Source organism: Hesperophylax consimilis, chromosome 13, assembly GCF_061612785.1.
Source record: "Hesperophylax consimilis isolate HC1 chromosome 13, BYU_Hcon_1.0, whole genome shotgun sequence".
Classification (NCBI taxonomy): domain Eukaryota; kingdom Metazoa; phylum Arthropoda; class Insecta; order Trichoptera; family Limnephilidae; genus Hesperophylax; species Hesperophylax consimilis.
This window is the reverse complement of record NC_142848.1, coordinates 23,119,432-23,125,832: the sequence shown is the minus strand read 5'-3', so window position 1 is coordinate 23,125,832 and position 6,401 is coordinate 23,119,432.

Here is a 6,401-nt window from a genome sequence, read left to right as displayed (position 1 = left end):
ATTTGATGACCTACCGATATTTATTTTTGCGGCATGGCATCACTGGACATGATCAAACCTGGTTCGGGTCTCGGCTCGGTCGTGTGTGGCCAGCTAATTTGGAGCGTTGTATGCAGCCAACGGTTCGGGGCCAAATGGCTCTGCCGTGCGTGTCCAGCTTGAGGATGAGTGAACCTGATTTGTCCATTATTAACAATAAATGATTCTGTACGTTATATATATGGACCTTGTATTATTTGTAGAAACAATTATTTTTCAGCAATAGTGGTGGTATGTTAACTTTATGGTATTTCTGTGCAAAAAAGGTTGCGGAACGCCGTTTTTGTTGTTCAAAATATAAAAAAAGAATAGCAAAACCGCGAGTCAACCCCATTCCTTTAAAAAACAAATTACAAAATGGATCCTTACACACGGAATACATTACAACTACAATCAAGTACACCTTTCAAACAAAACATTTTTTTTTTTTTTTTTTTTTTTAAATTTTTATTGAAACATATAAACAAGGTTACAATTTTATAACAATATAAACACCAATTTTCAATCACTCTCCTAATAAAGCAGCTGCTTGTGTTTAGGAGAGGACAACAAAATATTTTTACATTTGTTTAAATTAAACAAAAAATATTAGTAATTTAACAAAAAAATAACAATAAAAGTAATAAAAATATAGGTTAGTTAATAAATGATTCAAAGAATTGAAAAGGCAAAAACATATTTCTAAACAATAAGTAAAGTTATGAGGTGGTACAAGAGTATTTTCATTTAATTTTTTTAAAAATATTTTTCGTAGTTTTCTTCCGATCGTATATCAAGGGGTAATTTATTAAATAATTTTACACCCTTGAATATATAGTGATGCTGTGCTGTTGTGGTTCGTGCTAGTGGCACGGTTAGTCCTCCAACAGATATTATTCTTTTGCTAATATTCGATTGTGGTAAATTATTTTTACTAAAGAAATCTTTATGTATTTGTAGAAGTGCAATTTTGTCATAAATTTTTGTAAGTGGGGGAACCGGGAAATCTTGAAAAACATTTATAGTTGGGTAGTAATATGGCTTTTTTAATATGATTTTTATTAAATTTTTTTGAATAGTTTCCAACGGGAGTAGGGATGATTTATATGCACCCCCCCAAGCCACGATTCCATATTGTAGAACAGAGTGCGCAAGTGCATAATAAATATCTTTTAGTATTTTTAATGATACAATATTTCTTAGTCTAAAAAATATATAGATCAGTTTTCTCATTCTGTCTACTGTGGAATTTATTCGACTTTTCCATTTGACGTTTTTATCAATAATTATTCCAAGATATTTTATTTCTTCTTTACTACTAATGTGTATACAGTTTAAGTTACAGGGTGCGATTCTAAGGAGGCAATTTCTTTCGTGAATTTGTATGTTTAGATTTACATTTGAGATATTCCCTGTTAGGCTATAAGGTATAAAATGGGTTTTTTAGACATTTAGTGTCAATAAGTTTTCGTCAAACCATAGTTTAACGATATTTATGGCATTATTAGCTGATACTTCGACGTCATTCCAAGAATTTCCTTCAATAGTTATCACTGTATCATCTGCGTAAGATATAATGTTTCCAATGATTCGGAGTTCAAAAAGTTCATTTACATATAATATAAATAGTAAAGGTCCCAAAACAGTTCCTTGTGGAATTCCAAAATCTATATTTTCTATTTCACTTAATTCGTTGTTTACTTTAACCTGTTGAGTTCTTTGATAACTTTTTAACCATGTTTTAGCTTTGCTAGTAATTCCTATATTATTTAGTTTATTAATTAATTTTGAATGTGAGACACTATCAAAAGCTTTACGGAGATCAATGAATATACCTACTCAAGCATTTTTTGCCTCTATCTAATGTTTTGTAAATAAGCTTAGTTAATTCTGCAATTGCGTCTTGTGTGCTAAGTTTATCTCTGAAACCGTATTGACTAGGGTTAATACATTTTTGGTATATGTATAATCAGTAATTTGTTTTTTTATTACTTTTTCGTGTATTTTTGCAATGTTGGATAATAAGGATATTGGGCGGTAATTGTTTACTTCTTTTGAATCTCCGGATTTATATACTGGGATTATAATGGCTTTTTTGTAGTTAGACGGGAATATTCCGTATTTAGTACTTACATTAATTATATGCGTAATCGCATATAATTAATGTAAGTATAATATACCCTTATTCCCTAACTTAGCGGTATAGTATGTACATAATTAATTAGTGTGATCTATTTACTAATAACTTCTCAAATTTTTCATCTTCTTATAATTCTCTAACTTCTCCATCCTCTTCTTGCAACCCAAACTAGCTATACACCATTTTTATTTTTTATATTATGGTAATGTATAGATTTTATGTCCTTAAACTGTAAAATTCACCCGCCATAACACAGGGTCATCCCTAGCATGGAGGGTGAAATATCACAAAAAACCACATGTACTCTCTAAATCATGTATCAATAAAATAAATAAATAAAAAAAAAACAGTACTCGGCGTTTTTGACGCGAAGCTTAGAGGTGTTCCATTTTATAGCTACAGAAGAATGCAAGCTACGTCGATACCGTAGACAAAGAAATATTTAGAATGCACAATATTACTGTTTTATTTTGAAATATCATAAAATCGCGTGAAAATTTGTGTCATTCTCGCACAAAATTCGTGGTTTTCGCGTAAAAAATACGAATTTCGTGTTAAAATTCGCGTAATCGCAAAAACTAATTTTTGTGCCATTTTCATGTAGAAAAATGAGTATTGCTAATCTATTAATAATAATCTGGTTAAAAACGGTAATGCACGCCTTAACCGAATAAATTAACAGGTTAATATATTCTTATATTTACTAAAAGTTTATTAGGAAACCATAAATAATAATATGATTTCATTCTGTTTTAGATATGTTTCAATCGAGAATAAAGTTGGGGTTAATATTTTATTACGTACTTGTTAACGTTATTATTATTAACCGTTTGAGTGCCAAAAAATTCATACAGTTGCTTGTAAAATGCCACCAAAAAAACATTATTTTTTATGAAACTATATATTTTTTTAAAACCCCATAAATTCTTTGAATTTTCAAGGATTTCGATGATTTTTTCGGTGTTTTATTTAAGAATATTGGTTTAGAATCACGCGGAGGAGGATCCCGAAGTCCAGGCGTTTCGAAAAAATGAGAATTTTACGTACAGACGTATGCGCGAATCAGAACACGACTGACGCAATCGACGGAAATCGACGATCGGCAATCTTCGTTAAAACACGAATCGACGATTGGCACCCAAACTGTTAATCTTATTTACGTAACTATTGGTTCGTCCACTTGGAATTCGAATCGTGCCAAATTCAAGGATTTACACTCTTTCCATTTAATTTTTCGCGACACATTTTTATGATTTATGGCAATAGAGTATTCACCTACTCGAGTATTCGAACACTGGTGGTCTTTTTTGTTGCGATTAAAGATAAAATGTTTGTAGCGTTATTTTGCGCTTTTGTTAGTCTTACTGATTTTCATTTTTATATTACAGAAATTCTAAACCCCTTTGGAATTACCAACTCTCGTGATTTTATTTCGAGAAACAGAAGGTTATCTGGGCCTAAGACATTTAGGCCCAGTTGTTTAGAAGAAATTCAAAAGTAATATTGTCATCAAATGGCCATTTAGCGAATTTTTTTTTACACATGAAAGGTCCCCAATAAAAACCAATTCTTGATGCGTTTCAGTTTTCTAAGCTGACAATCTTAACAATATGATAGTTGTCCTCTTAGGGCCCGTTCCCACTTCCGTTTTAAAAACGGAGGCGGGTCCCGCTTTAAAAACGGATGCCCTAGTGGCTGTAGTGGATGTATGGAGCTGTTCACACTTGTCCGACACGATTTGAAAACGCATCCGACATTTTTTGTTGGATGGATCGCCAGCGCAGTGCGTCCGTTTTCAAATCGTGTCGGAACACGCTCGCTCATAGTGTTGTATGGAGCTGTTCACACTTGTCGTCTAGTCGTTCCGGCAGAGTCCCCGCCACACCCCGACCCCTCCCCGCCCGCTCCCAGTCGCAAGGAAGCAGGTACGCTGCGTGCTTGTATTTGGTTATTTTTTTAAGTAAATAAATCAAAACTACAATAATGGATAAGGAAATAAATCCCGAAAATTTAATACCACTGGTCGAAGAAAGAGTATAGTAATATTTTATTTTTAACTAAATAAAAACAAAACACTTGGTGTACACAACTTTTATATATCAAAATTTATATTTAAATTTTTTTAAATTTACCTTTTTTTTTAAATTTTAAAGCTTTAATCAGATGCACGATGCACGGAAGAGCGTATTAGTTTAATGAACACATAATAAAAAAAATATTTGAGTTGTTATTGTTTTCTTACTTTAAAATATCGATAGCCTTTCTTCAGGACAAATGCACTATCTCAATTTTGTATTTTGATATGTTAAGCTCTCTGAAACTCATTCCAGTAGATGGTTAAAGGAAGTGATAGACATTCTCTTAAGCCATTAAGCGCCCTTGAGGTGATTTTCTCACGGTGAAAACGGCGCTATATAAATAATCCAATCATTATTATTCTAAAATAATTAAAAAATTTAGTTCATCACTTCTCAACTCACCAATTAACACTTGGAAAATTCCTACAGAAATTTTTTTCCTTATTTTTAATAAGAACCACATGACAACAAGAGCTTCATCGTCGTCCATTGCGCACCATTACTGAAGAATGAACAAATAACATGTTTTGGTTGAATCGACAATTTTTTTTTTCGTAGAGTATGGTCCGTAAACGGATCCGTTTTTAAAACGGAAGTGTGAACAGGGCCATTGGCCATCCGTTTTTAAAACGGGACCCGCCTCCGATTTGAAAACGGAAGTGGGAACGGGCCCTTACGCTGATCACAATTTGATTAAAAGATAAAACGGATTTAAAACGTATCGGCCCTTAACATTTATCATTATCTGTCAAAAAAAACAAAGTGACAAAGTTACAAAGTTACATTTGAATTTCTGCAAAACAACTGGGCCTTAGTATAGGTATATAATTATAATAAATAATAAGTTATCTTTATTGAAGTTTGAACAGTCATACAATTTTTAAAATAAAGCCACTGTAGGCTATAGATTGTTTCTAGATAATTTAAAAATGAATGCAGGCTAACTGGAAATTAAATTAATGATATGGTATTACTTTCAGAAAATTGTTATGGTAAATATGCATAAAATGGCATCAATCGTTTTTTAATTTTGAAAAAATCTGAAAACGCTATGAACATTTTATTTCTCCCACTTAAAAAAAACTTCAGCCATTCGATTTAATTTATATCATACCAAAAAATATAAATTCGGCAACATCATATATGAATTGCTTACTGCGGTTTAAAGCCAATGAATACACCTAGATTTCACCGCTTATACAGGGTTTTCCAATAAGAGGTGTTATTTTGAATATCCCGCTATTTCGGTAGATGTTACTTTTAAAGCTGTCATTTTTGACAATTGACAAGTAGAAACTACGCCATTGATAAAAATGGAACGATACACGCTTCAACAACGCATTGAAATTATTAAAATTCACTTGAGTGAATCAAATGCAAATCATCTTGAGTGATGAGGCCCATTTCCACCTCGGTGGCTTCTTCAACAAGCAAAATTGTCGCATCTGGGGCTCGGAAAACCCAAGAGTTATAGTTGAAAAGCCTCTCTATCCTCAACGTGTGACTGTTTGGTACGGTTTATAGTCCGGCAGAGTCATTGGACCTTACTTTTTCGAAAATGAGGCTGGAGCAACAGTTCCGGTGAATGGATTGCGCTATCGAGAGATGATTAATGATTTTTATTTATGGCCGAAATTGGATGGTATTGATCTGGACAACGTTTACTTTCAACAAGACGGCGCTACGTGTCACACAAGCAACGAAACCATTGATCTTTTACGATTGAATATCAAAATAACACCTCTTATTGGAAAATCCTGTATACTAATCCTGTATTCAAATATTAAATTTCACTTTTCTTTTCGGGAATGAATGATTGCAAATCTAGAAATACTTCCCGGCATTCTATCGAACTGAAACTCGGTGGATAAAGTCGTTGTCGATGACAATGCATTCACGCATACACAAGCGGACATATTTGCATTTTTCTGATATTGGTTGACATTACACCAATCAATAAACGAAATATCTGTCGGTCCCATCCAATATAGGGTAGCCCCTGGGAAGGAATGTTTAATCCTCAGTCAAACCAACAAAAATAGATGTACTATCGTAAAAAAAACTTTAAGTGTTGATTTTTTCACAAAAATAAATAAATGTATAATTCAAAAAAATCACCTACCTAAATTTGGGTGGCCATCGCTCGAATGGTTTTAACTTACACC